General features: G+C 42.4%; 1 pseudogene; it reads right to left on the bottom strand.

Annotated features, from left to right (window-relative positions):
* Positions 1 to 18,228: 18,228 nt before the first annotated feature.
* Positions 18,229 to 19,798, bottom strand: LOC129462826 (DENN domain-containing protein 1C-like; annotated as a pseudogene).
* Positions 19,799 to 20,154: the final 356 nt, after the last annotated feature.

Here is a 20,154-nt window from a genome sequence, read left to right as displayed (position 1 = left end):
TCATCTGGCTTTCTTGATCACCACAGCAGGGGAACAGACATCTGAATGACTTTTATACACTTCAGTCTAGAAGTGACACACATCACTTCTACCCACAGCCTATTGGTTAGCACTAGTCATATGCTTCTCCCACCCCACCCCCAAAATTATAATGACCTAGAAAAGTAGGGGCAGATGTAATGTTTAATGCATACCACTGTCTCAGGTGTAGGCATGATATTAATGGCTGTCTTACTCTATTTGTGTTGCTATGAAGGAGTATCTGAGGCTGAGAAATTTACGAAGAAAACAGGTTTATTTGGCTCATGGTTCTGCAGACTGTACAGGAAGCATGGCAGCAGCATTGGCTTCAGGCCACTCCACTCATGGCAAAGGCAACAGAAAGCCACATGCACAGAGAACACACATGAGAGAGGAGGCAAGAGACAAAGAGGAGGGAGGTGCCAGGCTCTTTTTGAATAACCAACTCTTTAGGAACTAATAAGAGTGAGAACTCACACAACCCCCACCCTATGCTGAGAGAGCATTAATCTGTTCCTGAGAGATATGCCCCATGACCCCAACACCTCTCACAGTCCCCGCCTCTGACACTAGGAATCAATTTCAGCATGTGATTTGGGGGACAATATTCAAACTTTAGCAATTACTTTGTAAGTCATGTTTAAGCAGTTTGCTTTATTCTGAGGGTATCAAAGAGCCAATGAAGAATTTTAAGCAAGATAATTAAAGGACTGGATGTAGAACTTTTTGCAGCTTGGTGGGGTTTCCTCCCCCATTACTTCTCCTCACCTCTAAGTGGATAGGCAGTCTTTCAGAAAGCTATCCATGGGAATAATGCTGTTAACAAATATAAGATAGTTAAAATCAACAGAAGGATCCATTGTTGCCCCCATCCCTCAATTAAAAGCATGTGCTCTTTTGAGTGCCTCAGAGAGTAAATGCCCCCCACCTTTTTTTTAAAGCTGCTAGTTAAGGTGTAGCAGCCTTGAGGAAGATGGATCATTCAGGTGTAGTCAGGCACTGACATGTTTTAGTAAACAGAACCAAGAGAAGGGGGTACCATGAGGCCTGAGCTTTGAAAATGAGGAGACACTGCTGTTATTGGCACATCCTTTCATTCCAGAACAAGCCTCAGCAGACATCCAGTGCCATCAGATCACTCTTAAAGAAGGGCCTCAGCGTAGCATCCACAGCTGGTCACAACTTCCTCAGGGATGACTTGCACCTGGCAGGAAAAATAGGAGAAAGGTGGAAGCGCAGTTGATGTTATTTCTTTCTTTATCTGTATTGCCAATAAAATTGCCTTTTCAATTGTTCTCAGTGATTAATATTTGTATGACGTGTGTGTATCAAAACAGACTACAGCAGGTCCTCTCTAGCTCCTCTTGCTCCAGTGGTCAATAACTCAATGATTAGCAGAAGCACCTCAGAAGCTTGTGAAAAATACAGTCTTAGTTCATGCATTCAACTCACTTAATCAAACTCTCTGGAGTAGGATTCATGAAGCTAGTTTTAGTTGTTTTTGTTTTTTTACAAAAATTTCCCAGGCTTGTAAAATGTTGCTGTAGTTAATGTAGAAGCAATCTGCCATAAAACTTTTTCCTTTTTTTTTTTTTTTTTTTTGAGATGGAGTCTTGCTCTTGCTGCCCAGGCTGGAGTGTAATGGCGCAATCTCGGCTCACTGCAACCTCCGCCTCCCGAGTTCAAGCAATTCTCCTGCCTCAGCCTCCCAAGTAGCTGGGATTACAGGCGCCTGCCACTACACCCAGCTAACTTTTTGTATTTTTAGTAGATACCGGGTTTCACTATGTTGGCCAGGCTGGTCTCAAACTCCTGACCTCAGGTGATCTACCCTCCTTGGCCTCCCAAAGTGCTGGGATTACAAGCATGAGCCATCATGCCCAGCCTCATAAAATTATTTTCTAGCTAAAGATCTACTATGGCTTTTAGTCATTTGCAGGGTTTTGTTTTGCATTATTTAAATGTGTCTGTTTCGACACATCGCTCTCAAAAAAAGTTTTCAAAAAACCAGAGACCTTGTCTTCCTGCTGTTGAATTTCTGTGCCACTTTACACATCGGTAGGTACTTGGCAGACATCTAAAGAATACAGAATAGAAAGCAATAACATCAATTTGAATTGGTATTCTTGATGGAGATGAGTCTGCAGACGCATATCACAGGAAAGGAAACAGCATTCCTCCCTAGGGCACAGACCTATTTTTATGTTCAAGCTGCTCCCTTTTGGTAGACAGCGTCATAAGCATCACCAACTTAAATCTGCTGTTTGACAGGTGGAGTCTTATGTGATTGACTTGATAACAATCACTTTCTGAACACATTTTTTTTTCAGCCTTCATAGAGAAGTTATGAAAGGAGCATTTTTATTGCCATGTTGCAGGTTAGCCAACAGGATAAAATTTGTTCATTGTGGCATCAAAATAAAAAAATAGCTCTTTTCTTTTTTACCTAAATTTTTGTACTCTTTATCCTCATTCTAGATGCCATGAGTTGTATTTGCCTTTTATATGCATGTTTTTGCTTTGTATTTAATACAGGTTTGAATATTTCAGAAACTTTATGAAAATATGGAAACCCTATTTGGAATTTGATCTCAATTTGCAGAAAGAAAGTTCGGGAAATTTTTTTTCAGTTAAGAGACAAACAAACGCCTATTAAAAGTGATGGGCCAGGCGTGGTGGCTCAGGCCTGTAATCCCAGCACTTTGAGAGGCTAAGGCAGGCAGATCACTTGAGCCCAGGAGTTTGAGATCAGCCTGGGCAACATGGCAAAACCTCATCTCTAAAAAACAAAATACACAAAAATTAGCCAGGCATAGTGGTGCACACCTGTAGTCTCAGCTACTCAGGAGACTGAGGTGGGAGAATCACCTAAGCCCAGGAGGTCGAGGCTGCAGTGAGTCATAATTGTGCCACTGTGCTCCAGCCTGGGCGACAGAGTGAGACCCTGTCTCAAAGAAAGAAGAAAAAAATTTGAGACACAACAGCTTACGATGCAAAATAAAACGTATAGGTGTCAATTAATTTCAACTTTTCTGCAATCTGTATGCCAGTTTCATAAGGAAATAGTTCAAATCAGGGCACCCGCAGGAAGAAAGTAGTTGGTTGATGAAATTTCTTCCTCTGCTCAAAATTTAACAACCGCTCTTAAATTTCATCATGAAATACTTGACCTTGGTACTGAAAGAGAAGGGTAGTACTAAGAAAAACTTTGCCTTCTTCTATAGACCGCACCCTTCTTGAAAATAACTTCTTATGAAAAGTAATATCAAACGGGCTAGCATTTCCTTCATAAAAATTATCCAGTAGAAAGCCTTCTCAGTACCACTGGTTAATACCATTTAAAGTTATTGTTTCTGAAAGACTGTGAATATCACAACTTACCTCAGCACCACAAGTTTGCAGATTAACCCATTCATCTGGAAAAACTCAGTTGGATCAAAATATCCATGATAACTATAATTACAATAAGAAATTATAATAAAATGCAGGTGGCTGCTTGATATTGCCATTTCATCTTGTCCAGCTCCAGACACAGCAAGCAATGGAGCTCAGCAATTACCCCCAGGCACCATACCTCAAAGCACAGTGCCCTCTCAGGAAACAGAAATGTCTCTCTGTCATTAGTTGAATGCCAACAAGAAGTCACTAAGGGATAATATTGTTTCTTTAATTCCAAAGAAAATGTTCCCTCCTGACTACATGACACCTCTTAAACACTATATCACATTTTCACACTCATGCTGAACCTACTAGCACACAAATTAAATTCCTGGTACCTTAAAAATAAAAGCAATTGCCCAAGTGCTATTCTTCTTCAATCATTAAGGCTTCTCACTTTCAAGAGGAAACAGGAAGCTTAAAACAGGACCCTTGAATATTGTATTTCCTCTACAAAATGTATTATGTTTCATAAGCAAGCATTTTAAAATATAGATAATGCCATCCACATTGAAGAGAACTTATGTTCTTATATAGACTTAAATATCTCCTCACTATAAATACTTATTAGTAATAATATTTATTTTAATGGTAAACCCCTAGTTAACTAAAATTATTGGTGTATGTATACAGTACATTGAATATGTCTTTATGCATCCTTTTAGACTTTCACCTCACCTGTCTTGCATTCTGGCTGCATGTGAAGCAACCAGTCTCTGCACCTCCAACTACTTTAGTATAGGTACACCTTTACAGCACCTTGCCTCAGACCAGTCCCCAGGAGCCTCTCATCTTCTGCCCAGGTGTTCTCTGTTGACCGCACTATGTGAGATGACACAGAAGCATGTTTTGCACCCATGCATGTGTTGCCCAGGAGTGTAAAGCCAATCATTTGACCATTGAGAGGTAAAGGTTTCTCACTGTCTCAGAAGGACAGTCCTAAGACACATTTTATGTGCCTGGGTGATTGAGGAGCTAGTTGCCTGTGGAGATATATACTTGATAATACATTGTCATTTTGCATCTCTCTTCTGTTTGGCTCACCTTTGATCCCTGGACTCACACTTCCCAATAAAGTGTTTTAAAACAAGACTTTGTCTCAAGCTCTGCTTCCTGGCAAACCCAAGCTAAGATATAACTGTACAACATACATATATATAATAAGAATTATGGTTGTCACATACTGTTAAGTTACAACAGTTCAAGAATGGGTAAAAGTCAATACTATTACCATCATTATTAGCCATGAAAAAGACAAAAGAGATTATCTGGCTCGATGATCTTTCTAAGTTTATGTAAGACCCACATTCTAACTAATTAAATAGCTACAGGCGTATGTATCTCAAATTCAGAAGACTGCTTAACCTTTCCTGCTTTTGTTCACATTAAGAAGGAAAACCTTAAACACCTCTAAAAGAACAGATTTGTTTGTTTGTTTGTTTGTTTATTTGTTTGTTTTTATAGAGACAGGGTATAGCTATGTTGCCCAGGCTGGTCTCAAACTCCTGAGCTCAAGCAATTCTCCTTCCTCAGCCTCCCAAAGTACTGGGATTACAGGTGTGAGCCACCACATCCAACAAAGAGTGGATTTTTTTTAAAACTTTCTCAATTACAGAAGGGAAGTCAACCAACTCATAGGTTCATACCCACACAAAATAGCACATAAACCTTGCTTAACCATTACTTACACACACACACACACACACACACACACACACACACTCTTGCATACACATACACAGACCCAGGGGATCAACAGCGTATTCACACAGGGATGAGAACACACCAGAACAGAATAGACCAAAACTTAGAGATAAACATTTTGAACAGGGCGTTTTTTTTATCCAGGTAACTACCTGATGATCATAGTGCAAATTATGCCCTCATAAATAAAAATAAGACGCAAAACAGATTATAGAAATTCTAAGTCTTTACTGAACTAATTTTCTCAAATTGTGCTGGACACAGACAAGTCATATACTAGATTCAATACTGTTAAATATACTTTATAATAGTTTCTAATATCCATGTATTACCTTATATTTTAATAACTTTTTCACTGAGTTGTCTTATTTAATCCTCCAAATCTATGAAATAATTGACTTTATCATTCCCATTTTACAAATAAAGATCAGAGAGGGTAAATAACTCATAGAGGATTCAGTATACTGCCTGCACTGCAAAGTCAGATTTGTAGAACTATTTACTGAGCCACCCTTTCAAACTCATTTTATCGCTGGTTATTCATTAATATTGTCTCCCACATACCAGCTTCTCTGCTAACCACTTCTTTAACTTGACATTCTAAAAGGATCCTAAATGTCTGCTTTCATTTCCCTAGATTTCACCACTTCTTAGTATTATTTATGGTCTCCTCTACTTCTAAACGTTTAGACCAACCCAAATCACCCATAAACCACAAACCTAGGATGATTGTGCACACCAGTTGGCTGCCTTCATAGCAGTCCTCCCCAGTTTTTTCCATGCTTGAAGGGCCCTGATTTCATTTGATGTCTACCTCTCTTCCTGCCACAAGAACCAAGGAGGGGTTACCCCATTTTCAGTTCCAAGAGTAAATCTTGATAAGCCTATGCCAATAATTATGACCCCAGTTCTTTTTCCAAGGATTGGTTTAAGCACAATCACATGACCTAATTCTGCGCAATGAGACATGAGGGGAGATGATACGGGAGAAACTTATGGAAAGGTTTTCCACTACCGTTATGAGCAGAATTGTGTTGAATTCATACGCTGAAGCTCTAACCCCCAGTACCTTAGAATATGAATGCCTTTGGAAATAAAGCCTTTTTGTGTGTGTGTGTGTGTGTGTGTGTGATGGAGTTTCGCTCTTGTTGCCCAGGCTGGAGTGCAATGGCACAATCTCGGCTCAGTACAACCTCCACCCCCCAGGTTCAAGCGATTCTCCTGCCTCAGCCTCCCAAGTAGCTGGGATTACAGGTATGCACTACTACACACGGCTCATTTTGTATGTTTAGTAGAGGCAGGGTTTCACCATGTTGGTCAGGCTGGTCTCAAACTCCTGACCTCAGGTGATCCTGCCTCAGCCTCCCAAGGTGCTGGGATTACAGGCATGAGCCACCGAACCCGGCTGAGATAATGTCTATAAAGAGGTAACTAAAATTAAATGAGGTTTTATGGGAAGTCCCTAATCCAATCTGACTGATGTCCTTTTGAGAGGAACTGTGGACACTCAAAAAGACACCAGGGATAAGCGAACAGAGGAAGGACCATGTGGGGACACAGAGAATGTGGCCAGCTGCAAGCCAAGGAGGATGGCCTCAGAAAAAACAAACCTGTGATATCTTGGTGTTGAACTTCGAGCCTGCAGACTATGAGAAAATAAATTTCTGTTCTTTATGAAACTCAGCCTGTGGTATTTGCTTATGGCAGCCCTAGAAATCTAATATAGTCATTTAAAAATGACATGTAAATGAATTTTAAAATAATGACACAAGGAAGGAAGCACCCTTTCTGTTACTGGACATTTTGATATCTGATTATGAAGATGGGAACTGCTTTAGCCATCTTACACCTGTACAGAGAATCCATCTGAGAACTGGTTTCTATGTTGAGTATGGCAGATCTACCAAAATATACATAAAACAAAAACTTGTTTCTTAATGATGCTGCTGAGCCACTGAATTAACTAAACTTGGATCACTCTGTCTTCAAGTGTCCTCTTATATGAAAATATGTTTCCCTGATTTCGTTAAGCTGTGGTTTTCTACAAATTATAGCCAAAATCATCCTATTGATACAATCAATTGGATAAAGTTTAGCTATTGACAAGCTAAGGCTGTTTCAGCAGTTGCTCTAGATTTTACTCCTTTATTCCTCATCAGTTCTTAGTCTTCTCCATTTCCAACTCTATACTCTTGGCTCTTAAGTTTTGCCTCCAACCCGTCTCAGAGTTTTAACTCATCTCTAACTTGTCCATAGTTTTCTAAGCATTAGACTCTCAATTGTCCCCTATAAACTTGCTTAGTTTCTCTTAGGTGGGAATTACAATCTTGGATCTATCCACTTAAAATGAAGTCCAAGATCAGTTCCAAAATGTAGGCAAATTCAGAAAGATAAACTAATAACCTATCTTTTAGTTGACATGGTCAACCCAATACATATATCTGTGTTATGCTCTGTGTATAAGTAATGGCAAATTCCTGAAGGACCGACACCCAATATCACATAGGCAAAAAGTCTGAGACCTCAAACCCAATTTCCTGACACCAAATACTTTACTAATTCCATTATTCATTATTCTACCCAGTTAATAAATTTGATGTTAATATATTGGGACCAGATAGTATTCACTTAAGAGTTTTAAAAAATTACAAGGTGAAAATGTAGAAATACATACAATTTCTCATTAACTTTATAAATCGCCAGAGATATAAGGATTTATAAGATATTAAAAGGATTTTGTAATTGTAGACTCTTACCTCCCTACTTGGAAGTTTGATAGAGTATTTACAAGCAAGAGATGGACCCCTTTGTGAATATAGATAGGATGAATACATAGAGCTTAATCTATAATCCAAAATTCAGTGGGAGAAGACATGCCATCAGGTAAACATTTTGCTTTCCGTAGCTTAGCTACAAATACATTGACCTTGATCCAGCCATTGAGAATATCATTGACTTCCAGAGTTTTGGGGCTTTTTAATTCTTATTTTACTATTATTATTATTGCTTACTTGTTTGTTTGTTTCTGGCTAATTCTCCTTATCTGATTCTCTGACCCTATTTTGGTAACCTGTCTTTCATATTTCTAATCTCATTTTCTGCTTTTTGCATCACTTTTCATCAGGTATTGATTTCTGTATTCCTAGCCATAACCCGTTAACCTAAATGTCATTCTTGATAATCCTTTGTATCTAATAATTCATTTTAATGGTCTTGGAACTATACAATACCTTGACTATACACGCAACATTGAAGTTCAACAAAAGAACCCATGTTCCTTTCCCTGACTCAATAAATATTTAGAGAGGGTAATCTACTGGGAAAAGAGAAATATGGTTTCTGTAAGGGGATATTATAGTCATCTAGTAGCATTCTTTGAAAAGGTAAATTAATAAATAAGGGGCGGGCATGGTGACTCACACCTGTAATCTCAATACTTTGGGAGGCTGAGGCTGGTATGGATCACCTGAGGACAGGAGTTCAAGACCAGCCTGACCAATATGGTGAAACCCCATCTCTGTTAAAAATACAAAAATCAGCCAGGCATGGTGGTGTGCACCTGTAATCCCAGCTATTCGGGAGGCTGAGGCAGGAGAATTGCTTGAGCCCAGGAGGTGGAGGTTGCAGTGAGCTGAGATCACACCACCGTGCTCCAGCCTGGGCAACAGAGCAAGACTCCATCTCAAAAAAAAATAAAAGAAAAATAGATAAATAAGGACAATAAGCAAAGGTAAAGTGCGTAGACTTTAAATTCAGACCTTTGAACCAAGGATTATCTTAAAGGTGAATCACTCACTGTCGGATTATACAGTTAGCAGCCCTCTGTATCCATGGGTTTCTCTTCCATGGATTCAACCAACCATAGATCAAAAATATTCAGGAAAGTGTTCCTATTTCTCCACATCCTCTCCAGCACCTGTTGTTTCCTGATTTTTTAATGATGGCCATTCTAACTGGTGTGAGATGGTATCTCACTGTGGTTTTGATTTGCATTTCTCTGATGGCCAGTGATGAGGAGCATTTCTTCATGTGTTTTTTGGCTGCATAAATGTCTTCTTTTGAGAAGTGTCTGTTCATGTCCTCTGCCCACTTTTTGATGGGGTTGTTTGTTTTTTTCTTGTAAATTTGTTTGAGTTCATTGTAGATTCTGGATATTAGCCCTTTGTCAGATGAGTAGGTTGCAAAAATTTTCTCCCATTGTGTAGGTTGCCTGTTCACTATACACTGTTGGTGGGACTGTAAACTAGTTCAACCATTGTGGAAGTCAGTGTGGCAATTCCTCAGGGATCTAGAACTAGAAATACCATTTGACCCAGCCATCCCATTACTGGGTATATACCCAAAGGACTATAAATCATGCTGCTATAAAGACACATGCACACGTATGTTTATTGCGGCACTATTCACAATAGCAAAGAGTTGGAACCAACCCAAATGTCCAACAACGATAGACTGGATTAAGAAAATGTGGCACATATACACCATGGAATACTATGCAGCCATAAAAAATGATGAGTTCGTGTCCTTTGTAGGGACATGGATGAAACTGGAAACCATCATTCTCAGTAAACTATCGCAAGGACAAAAAACCAAACACCGCATGTTCTCACTCATAGGTGGGAATTGAACAATGAGAACTCATGGACACAGGAAGGGGAACATCACGCTCCGGGGACTGTTGTGGGGTGGGGGGAGGGGGGAGGGACAGCATTAGGAGATACACCTAATGCTAAATGACGAATTAATGGGTGCAGGAAATCAACATGGCACATGGATACATATGTAACAAACCTGCACATTGTGCACATGTACCCTAAAACCCTAAAGTATAATAAAAAAAAAAAAAAAAAAAAAACTAATTAGACATCTCAGAAAAAAAAAAAAAAAAATATTCAGGAAAAACAATGCATCGGTACTGAAAACATACCGATGCATTTTTTCTTGTAATATTCCTAAAACAACACAGTATAACAACTATTTACATAATTTACATATTACATATCTTTGTTGTATTAGGTATTATAATGATTTAAGAGATTATATAAAGTATACAGAAGCATATGCATAGGTTACATGCAAATACTTTTATCAGATACTTGAGCCACTGAACATTTTGGTATGCTCCAGAGGTCCTGGAACTAACCCATCACAGATACTGAGGGACAACTGTATTCACAGAAAATATTTTATCGTGGATTAAAAAAATATATTAGTGCCAAAAATTAGAGCCTGAATTTTGGAGGAATCCATGCAATGGGAGAGATGTCACAGATATCAGTATTGAGATTAACTTTGATCAATAATTTTTTTTTTGGGCCAGGGTCCCACTGCAGTGGCATGATCATAGCTCATGATCATTGCAGCCTCAGTCTCCCAGGCTCAAGCTATCCTCCGACCTCCACCTCCTGAGTAGCTGGATCTACAGGCATACCACCACATCTCGCCTGGCTACTTATTTATTTATTTATTTTGAGTCAGAGTCTTGCTCTGTCACCCAGGCTGGAGTGCAGTGGCACGATCTTGGCTCACTGCAACCTCCGCCTCCTAGGCTCAAGTGATTCTCCTTCCTCAGCCTCCCGAATAGCTGGGATTACAGGTGCCCACCATAATGCCCAGCTAATTTGTGTGTGTGTGTGTGTGTTTTTTTTTTAGTAGAGATGGGGTTTCACCATGTTAGGCAGGCTGGTCTTGAACTCCTGACCTCAAGTGACCTACCCGCTTTAGCCTCTCAATGTGCTAGGATTCATGCCTGTAGCCACCATGCCCAGTAACAATTTCTGAAATAGAAGATGACTGTAGAGTATCATTTCATAATTTAAAAATGACTTACCAGTGGTGAATTATGAAGATAAGGAAAAAGTTTAGGAAATTTCACAAGGTAGGCAGTTGGACAGAAATTTAAGATACTAGCTTCTTGATGAGAAAAGTGAGGTCCTATTATGGGCTAAATTGTGTTTCCTGAAGATTCATATGCTAAAGTCCTAAGCCTCAGTACCTCAGAGTGTGACCGTATTTAGAGATAGCATCTTTAAGGAGGTAACTAAGTTAAAATAAGGCCAGTAAGGGTGAGCCCTAATCTGATATGACTGATGTCCCTGTAAGAAGAGGAAATCTGAACACAGGTGCACAGAGGGAAAATGATGTGAAGACAGGGAGAAGACGGCCATTGACAAGCCAAGGAGAGAGGCCTCAGAAGAAACCGACCCTGCCAACACCTTCATCTTGGACTTCTAGACTCCAGAACTGTGAAGAAATAAATTTCTATTGTTTGAGCCACCCAGTCTGTGGTACTTTGTTACAGCAGCCCTGGAAAAATAATAGTGGTCCTAAAGCTAGAAGTAACGCAAATAATGGCAAGGGGATAACTGGCTTAGAGGGCCATTTGGAAAAACAAGACAGAGAAGTTGTTGTCAGTCTAATGTGGTTCTAATTGACAAAGAGGCCATCAGAGTATTGACAAGCAGAAGGCAGTGAGTTGAAAGCAGAATAGAAGACTTTCTTATTCTTGGCACAAACCATGTACAGTCACTCAAAAATCATCTTAGGATGCATAGATTTAAGCAGAATGCACAGAAAGTAGTAACTCCTAGTCTACAAGGATGAAATACAAATAGGATGAGGAAGACAAAAAGGGAAGGGAAAAGAAGGAAAGAGCTAACCCTTGTAAGTATTCATTCATTTAATCCTTATGGCCACTCCTATGAGTAAGTAAACTGAACATTATTTTCTCCACTTTGGAAAGGAGGAAACTGAATCACAGAAAGAGTAAGTAAATTGCTGAGTCACACAGAAAGTGAAAAAGCTATGCTAAATAATAGATCTATTAATATAAGAACAAATCAAAAAATGTGAAACCTTCTATTTTCTACTCTCATGTTTTCTTACTAACAATAGAAAAGAAGCTTACCTTACATTTTCAGATAGAGAGGAAAGGATATTGAGCCTGATTCATTTTGTATCTTCTTATGTTTCTATGTGTTCATTCTTAAACAAGTAATGGAAACTACACTCAGTCTAGAACATGTCAGCCTTATTTTGGCAAAACAATCCCCCTGTCTTCTTCTGCATCTACCCTTGACCCCATTGCAAAATCTAGCACAATCTGATAACAGGAGAGAACAAAAGAGAAAAATTTGAAGGAACTGTGTTTAACCTTAAGGAAAGCATGGCTTCTGTTTTGAACAATGGTCCTATGTAGTTTCACCTAAATCTTATCTGTGTACAAAACTCTTGGTTGCCACTCTGTGCTGTGAAACTGCTACATGGTTGTATTTCAATATTAAGTATGTAAGCCAGTGAGTAAACCAAACCATGATAGTTCGTGAATCTACTAATGGAGACGATCATATCAGTACTATTATTCCAATACAGAAATTCAAAGGTAGTGCATACAGAAACAGAGATCATAAAATGCAGTCATTTAAAATTATTTTTTACACTAAAAATAATTTAGTCATTGTGCTCTGGACATTAAGTGAATTAATAAGGACATGCTTCGAAGTTTATCTCCTTTTTCTCTTCCTCCCCCAACCCCCACAAAAAAAAATGGTGAGAGAAAATTTTCTAGGTCTAATCTAAGCCTAAAGAAAACACACCTTTTGTGAATACTAAGTAGGGAGACATAGAAAATGAAGAGAAAAGACTCTAATGGTCTCAGAAACTGTATAAAGAATAATTCTACAGCTGAAGTATTTGGACACTTTCTTTCTTTCTTTCTTTTTTTTTTTTTTTTTTTTTTTGAGAAGGAGTCTCGCTCTGTCACCCAGGCTGGAGTGCAGTGGCGCAATCCTGCCTCACTGCAACCTCCGTCTTCCACGGTCAAGCGATTCTTGTGCCTCAGCCTCCCAACTAGCTAGGATTAAAGACATGCACCACTACTACTGGCTAATTTTTGTATTGTTAGTAGAGATGGGTTTTCACCATGTTGGCCAGGCTGGTCTCAAACTCCTAACCTCAGGTGATCCACCCGCCTTGGCCTCCCAAAGTGCTGGGATTACAGGTTTGAGCCATTGTGCCAGCCAGATTCCATAAAGTTTGTTCAACTATTATTTTCCTAGTATGCATGACCTATTGCCAAATTCACCACTTCATTGTCAGATTTTTTTTTATCAACAGGGAGGAGATTGTTACACAGGAATTGAATTTGTTTTACTGAAATTAGAACTGAATTAGTTCAGATAACATCCTTAACTTTCTTATCTCTCTCCAATCACTTTCAATTATTTGAATTATAACAAGTTCCATTGGAAAAGATGCATACTTTTACCTTCTCTTTGGATTAAAGGTAATCTGAAATAAATTGATTGCTTCTGCTAAATAGACAAATAGAATTACTAAGTATTATCAGATCTCAAATAACACTAATAGAATATGTACACAGGTAAGACTCATTTAACATTATTTAAAATCTCATTTTTAAAAAATATGATAATGGAGATAAATTTGCTATTAAATAATTTATTTGCAATGTATAAATGCCCTTAGCAGTCAATCCTATTTGGGTTTGAGAAAAACATGACATTTTCACGTTATCTTAGTTGGTGTAAGTCTAAAGATATGGAAGGGAAGAAAGAACCAAGAGGTTGTGTCTTAGCAACTACTCAGCCAGCAGCTGGAACTGTAGCTCATTCAGAACACAAAATGTAGAGGACTGATAGCAGCTCTTACACTCAACAGCAACATCCGCAAAGATTCATTCAGCAGTAAACTTCTGTTGCTTTCTCTGACGAGGATTCCCAACTTGTAAGTGGGTTGATTTCAGTCTCTGCTTGTACCTCTGTATCCTCCAACACTGTTCTCTCCACTTGCCTTCTCTCCACCTCAAGGTCTGTGTTAGCTTTTACTGTCTTGTGACTTCTGAAGCCTCAATGTGTCTCTAGTTTCTGCTCACTTAAGCTTCCCTCCAAACTCCCAAGGGAGATCTTCTTTATGGTTAGTCAACATCCAATATTGACCATTCTTGCTGGGCAGAGTTTAGTTACACTTCATGGGCTGATAGCCAGGCTTTTAGCTATCTCTGTCTCAAAGGTTAATCCTGGAACTGAGTCATTGCTGACCCAGAAAAGCAGAAGTCACATGATGTAAAGCATAATGGCCCTAGGAGCAGAGAAACACTCAGCTGTCTTTCACAGAAGAGGTCTTTGGACATGGAAGGACAATGGGCATGGGCAGACGCACAGAGCGACATGGTCTCCTCTCCAGTACAAGTCTTCTTTTAAGGAATCAATGATATGAAAGTTTATTTTTTAAAATTATAAAATAACAACGCTGGTTTCATCCTCCACCCCAAAATTCCAAGTAATTATAGTCACGTACTGTATAACAACATTTTGGTCAACAAAGGACCACATATAAAACAGTGATCCCATAAGATTATAAAAGAGGAGGGCATAGAACAGAAATCTGCGAGAGGTCAAAGACGCCCAGGCCAGGTGCCCCATCTCAGGTACTCCTGTCCTGATATGAAGTAGGAGGGGTGCGGTGCTAGAAGCCCCTTCCTCAGTGCTGCCAACCAGACACCCAGCCCATGGCGAACACTGGCCTGGGGCTGCCCCTGGGCATGCCTCTGCTGCAGGCCTGCTTAGGCCCAGCCTTGAGACAAACCTCCACAGCAGGGGCCCCTTCTGTAAATGAGAGCCGCACTATCATGCCCACCAGCTCCAGCTCTAATGGGACCCTGTCTCAGGGGGCATCACTGCTATCATGTGGACTAATCCATCCTGGCCACCCTACTCCTGGCTGTGGGACTGGAACTACTGGTGCCGAAGCTTCAGGAGAAGCACTGGTGGAGGCAGAAACCTACCTACCCAGCAGCGAGGAATAGGTGGGTGTCCATGCGCCACAGACCCTCAACTTCAAATCGCCTCCGGAGGAGTAGCAACTCATCTGAACGCTGGTGTCAGAGGCCTTTGAAGCAGAGTGACTCCATCTTGAATAGGGGCTGGGTAAAATTGATAAAGGAGTTAAGAAGAAATTACTTAGGCAGATAATGAGGATACGGAAGTCCTCGGTAAGGTTTTCCTTTTAATGAAAAGCAGCCCCAAATTATTTTTCTTTCTAATGAAGAGCAGCCTGTAAAACGGAGCTGCAGACATTGATTGGCAGTTGTGCCAATCATGTTCAAGATGGTGGCTCCATCTTCTTCTTTTTTTTTTTTTGATATGGAGTCTTGCTCTGTCACCCAGGCTGGAGTGCAGTGGCGCAATCTCGGCTCACTGCAAGCTCCGCCTCCCAGGTTCACGCCATTCTCCTACCTCAGCCTCCTGAGTAGCTGGGACTACAGGCGCCCGCCACCACGCCTGGCTGATTTTTCTGTATGTTTAGTAGAGACTGGGTTTCACTGCATTAGCCAGGATGGTCTCGATCTCCTGACTTCATGATCCGCCCACCTAGGCCTCCCAAAGTGCTAGGATTACAGGCTGAGCCACCGCGCCCAGCCAAGATGGCGTCTCACTCTGTCGCCCAGGCTGGAGTGCAATAGGGTGATCTTGGCACACCGCAACCTCTGCCTCCTGGGTTCCAGCTATTCTCCTGCCTCAGCCTCTCCTCCCCCACCTGTAGGTGAGATTACAGGTGTGTGCCACAAAGCCAGGCTAATTTTTTTGTATTTTTAGTAGAGACAGGGTTTCACCATGTTGGTCAGGCTGGTCTCAAACTCCTGACCTCAAGTGATCTGCCCGCCTCAGCCTCCCAAAGTGCTAGGATTACAGGCATGAGCCACCACGCCCAGCCCATCTTCCATTCTTCTGTACAGTAAGGAGCAGACAAGATGGCGCTGGTTAACTGGAAAGCCCATTTGCACAATAAGATTAGGGTGGGGCAACCAGCCTTACCACAAGCACTGTGAAAACATCATACCTGATCGAACCAATTTGTGAGCCCTATGTAAATCAAACACTGCCTCCTCAAACCTGACTATAAAATCTGGCCCACCCATCACGAGGTCAGGAGATCGAGACCATCCTGGCTAGCACAGTGAAACCCCGTCTCTACTAAAAATACAAAAAATTAGCCGGGCGAGGTGGCGGGCGCCTGTAGTCCCAGCTACTCGGGAGGCTGAGGCAGGAGAATGGCGTGAATCCACGGGGGGCGGAGCCTGCAGTGAGCCGAGATCGCGCCACTGCACTCCAGCCTGGGCGACAGCAAGACTCTGTCTCAAAAAAAAAAAAAAAAAAAAAATCTGGCCCACCCACTGCTGGCAGGTCTTTCTTCTCAGAAGTCTGCTCTCTCTCAAGAGGCAGAGCTGTTTTACTTTCTTTTCTTCTGCCTATTAAACTTCGCTCCTAAACTCCTCATGTGTGTCTGTGTCCTAAATTTTCCTGGCGCCAGACGACAAATCCCGGGTATATACCCCGGACAATGTAGCCACTTCAAAATGAAGCTGAGATCTACTGGGCTGCATTCCCACGAGGTTAGGTATTCTAAGTCACAGGATGAGATAGGAGGTCTGCAAAAGATACAGGTCACAAAGACCTTGCTAGTAAAACAGGTTGCAACTGGGCGCGGTGGCTGACGCCTGTAATCCCAACACTTTGGGAGGCCGGGGTGGACGGATCACCTGAGGTCAGGATTTTGAGACCAGCCTGGCCAACATGGCAAAACCCGTCTCCACTAAAAATACAAAAATAAGCTGGGTGTGGTGGGCGACTGTAATCCCAGCTACTCAGGAGGCTGAGGCAAGAGAATCACTTGAAACCAGGAGGCAGAGGTTGCAGTGAGCCAAGATCACACCACTGCACTCCAGCCTGGGCAACAGAGCGAGACTCTGTCTCAATAATAATAATAATAATAATAATAATTAATAAGAAAACAGGTTGCAGTAAAGAAGCTGGTCAAAACTCACCAAACCAAGATGGAGATGAAAGTGGCCTCTGGTGGTCCTCACTGCTCATGATACGCTAGTTATGATGCAATTATAATGCATTGGCATGCTAAAAGACGCTCCCACTAGCATCATGATGGTTTACAAATGTCAGGAAGTTACTCTGTATGGTTTAAAAGGGGGAGGAACCCTCAGTTCCAGGGGAATTGCCCACCCCTTTCCTGGAAAACTCGTGAATAATCCACCCCTTGTTTAGCATATAATCAAGAAATAACCGTAAAAATAACCACCAGCCCTAGAGGCTGCTCTGTCTATGGCGTAACCATCCTTTATTCCTTTACTTTCTTAATAAACTTGCTTTCGCTTGACTCAGTGGATTTACCTCGAATTCTTTTTTGCACGAGATCCAAGAACCCTCTCTTGGGGTCTGGATCAGGACCCCTTTCCGGTAACACTGGGGACCACTGCAGCCACTGCCCCTGCCCAGGACTGCCGGTTGCTGGCTTGCTGTATACAGCAGCTGCCACCACCTCTGACAGCTCAGGAGGACTTGCAGGAGGGGCTGGGGGGCGTCCGCCTGTCAGGCAGTCAGCCGTGCCTACAGCTGAGGGTGTCAGGGCTGGGGATCCACCTCCTCGCTTGTGGAACCATCTTCCCTCTGTGTGCACTGCAGGCCTGACAACTCCCTCTCTTTTCTTTCAGTTCTCCCATGCAGTCGAGGCCTGGGTCCCTCAGGACTCCAAGAAGAAAGTGTGGGGCTGCCTGCCCATCTAGTTCCCCTCTCCTCCATTTGTCCCACTTCATGGCTGTGTGACCTTGGGGAAAGGTAGAGTCCTCTCTGGGCAATCAGATCCACCCAGTTCTTAAGAATAGCATGGAAGAAGGTGTTTCAAAGACTGCTCCTGGGGACAAGGGAGGGCAGGGCTGCTAACTTTTTATGTACTTATATAAAATTAATAGTGAAGTATAATAAAGTTTGTTTGTTTTGAGCTGGAGGAGGCATTTGCCAAGATGGAAGACACAAATGCAGAGGAATTGTAAGGTTGTAAGGATCCTAGGGTATTGGGGGCTTCCTGGAACTCCTTTCTAGGATCCAGTTAAAGAGGCTGCCCTTGGAGGGTGAGAGGTGGGTAGGTTGTGTTCCCCTCCAGAGAAAGGGCCTTAGAGAAATTCACCAGGAAAAACCAGCTTCTGGCTCTTGTGGCTTTATTGAAGGACAGGGGTCTCCTCCCGACCTTTGATCCTTAACCGTCAAAGCACTTAAGATCAGCCACTCTGGGCTGGCTCCTGGCCTGGGGCTCTTGCTGGTTGCTGGTGGGTGATGGAATTCAGGCCTCCCAATTCTTCCAGTGACTGGAGGTGAGCGTGCTCTGCTAGCAGGACTTTGCGAGGCTGGGCTCTGGGCTTCTCTGGAGAACTAGGGTCTGGAGAAGGATCAAGAGGCTGGACTATCTGGACAATATCAAAGTTGGACTTTGTGGGGGCTGGAATTTGGGGGCTTTCTGGAGGGCTAGGCTGGGTGGGTGCTGTGGAGAGCCTGGAACTGGGGCTCTCCTGGGCTGTAGAATCTTTGGCTGCCTTGTAGGGAGGGGAGAGATAAAGGATTAGGGACTCTGTGAAAGGAGAGTGTTCGGGGTCCTCTCCACTACTTGGGTCTGCAGGAGCTGTTGAGGACTGAGATGGAGAGATGACTTCTTGGTCAGCCTCTAGGACAGCTAGGACTTGAGATTCCTTGAGAAGCTTGTAGCATCCACAGATGAGGCATTTTGCAGAGATGGCAGGTCTGCAGGCAGGGACAGGGGCTGAAGCTCTGGCAGTTTCTCATTGTCTGGTTGCTATCTTGCTCTTTCTGGTATGTTGGGCTGGGCAGGGTGGAGAGACAGGCAAGTTGCTGGCCTTTAGGTGGCAGAGGGGTTGGCAAGTTGGATGGACCATTAGGGTAAAACTTGGGGAGGAGGCAGGGTTTCCACCAGGATGAATCAGCTGTCTAGGTCCCCTCTGTGACAGCAGTTTAAATTCTGGCCTGGTCTCAGGCTGCCTGCACTCTTTGCCCCAGCACTCAGACTATCCAGAATCTCACTCAACAAATCCAGTTATTCTCTAGACCTCAAGATGCTGCTGCCTATAGCTTCTTTTGCCCATAGGCTCCCCTCATCCTTAGGGCTCAGAGGAGGTGTTCTGGATGAGGATGGGCAGCCTCAGGTATTTGCCTGAGAGCCCCAGCCATGGTCAGGCTGCTCTGGAGTTTGGGGACCCTTCTCCGCATCAGTTGTGGCCTCCTGCTTCCAATATTGGTGCTCCTCTTTAGATTTACCCCTCCCTTGGGGGCTTAGAAGGTTCCTCTTCCAGCTGGAGTCTCCTGCTGGGGTGAAGGGGCTGGTTCTGCAAAGGGTGGGAATGACAGGACCTGGGGAGCTGCAGTCTCAGGGGGCTGAGGCTTGTTGGAAGAGGGTGAGTGTGAAGTGGGTGCCAAATATTAGGGTAAGTAAGGAGGGAGGCAAGATGTCTGGATGGGGACTGGGTAGGTGGAGGATTCAGTGATAATACCAAGCGTGTGTATGGCGGAAGGGGTGTTCTCACCTGTTCAAAGTGCTAATTGACAGGCAGGTGCTGCTGCAGGTGATCTGAGTGGCTGGTGAGGGCTAGACCCTCAAGGAGCACCTCCTCTGGGGGCCAGAATCCCCATCTGAAGAAGAGAATGCCTGAGCTGGGAGGCCCTCCCGCACCCCCTAGATATTAGCCTTTGGCTGGTCTTACCTTATAGATTAGCATGCTCTGCATCCCCCTCAAGCTACTCTTGGCCTATGGAAGCATGAAGGGAGAATGACACCTGAGGCTGATTGGACCCCGGGCATTTCAGAGCTCAATCCTCTTATCTCATAAGACAGCTTCATCTTGCCATCTGTCTAGCTCTGTGTCTTAAATATGTTCACAACCCCCCATGCACCACCCAAGAAATCAATACAAACTTTCACTCCTTTGGCTAATACAAAAGGAGTATTCCAGGAGGAAATAATCCCCAAATAAAATGAAAAGTGGCAAAACAACATCGTACAAGTGTTCATAGCTCAAAGCCATAAAGTATAAAATCACGTGAACAATTTTGAGCTGCAAAAGTTGGCTCCAGGAAACTTGTCGGCTTGAGAGAAAAAAAAAAAAAAACACACACA

This window comes from Symphalangus syndactylus, chromosome 2, assembly GCF_028878055.3.
Source record: "Symphalangus syndactylus isolate Jambi chromosome 2, NHGRI_mSymSyn1-v2.1_pri, whole genome shotgun sequence".
NCBI classification, from domain to species: domain Eukaryota; kingdom Metazoa; phylum Chordata; class Mammalia; order Primates; family Hylobatidae; genus Symphalangus; species Symphalangus syndactylus.
Note: the sequence above shows the minus strand (reverse complement) of the source record. Positions and strands in the feature narration are given on the sequence as shown.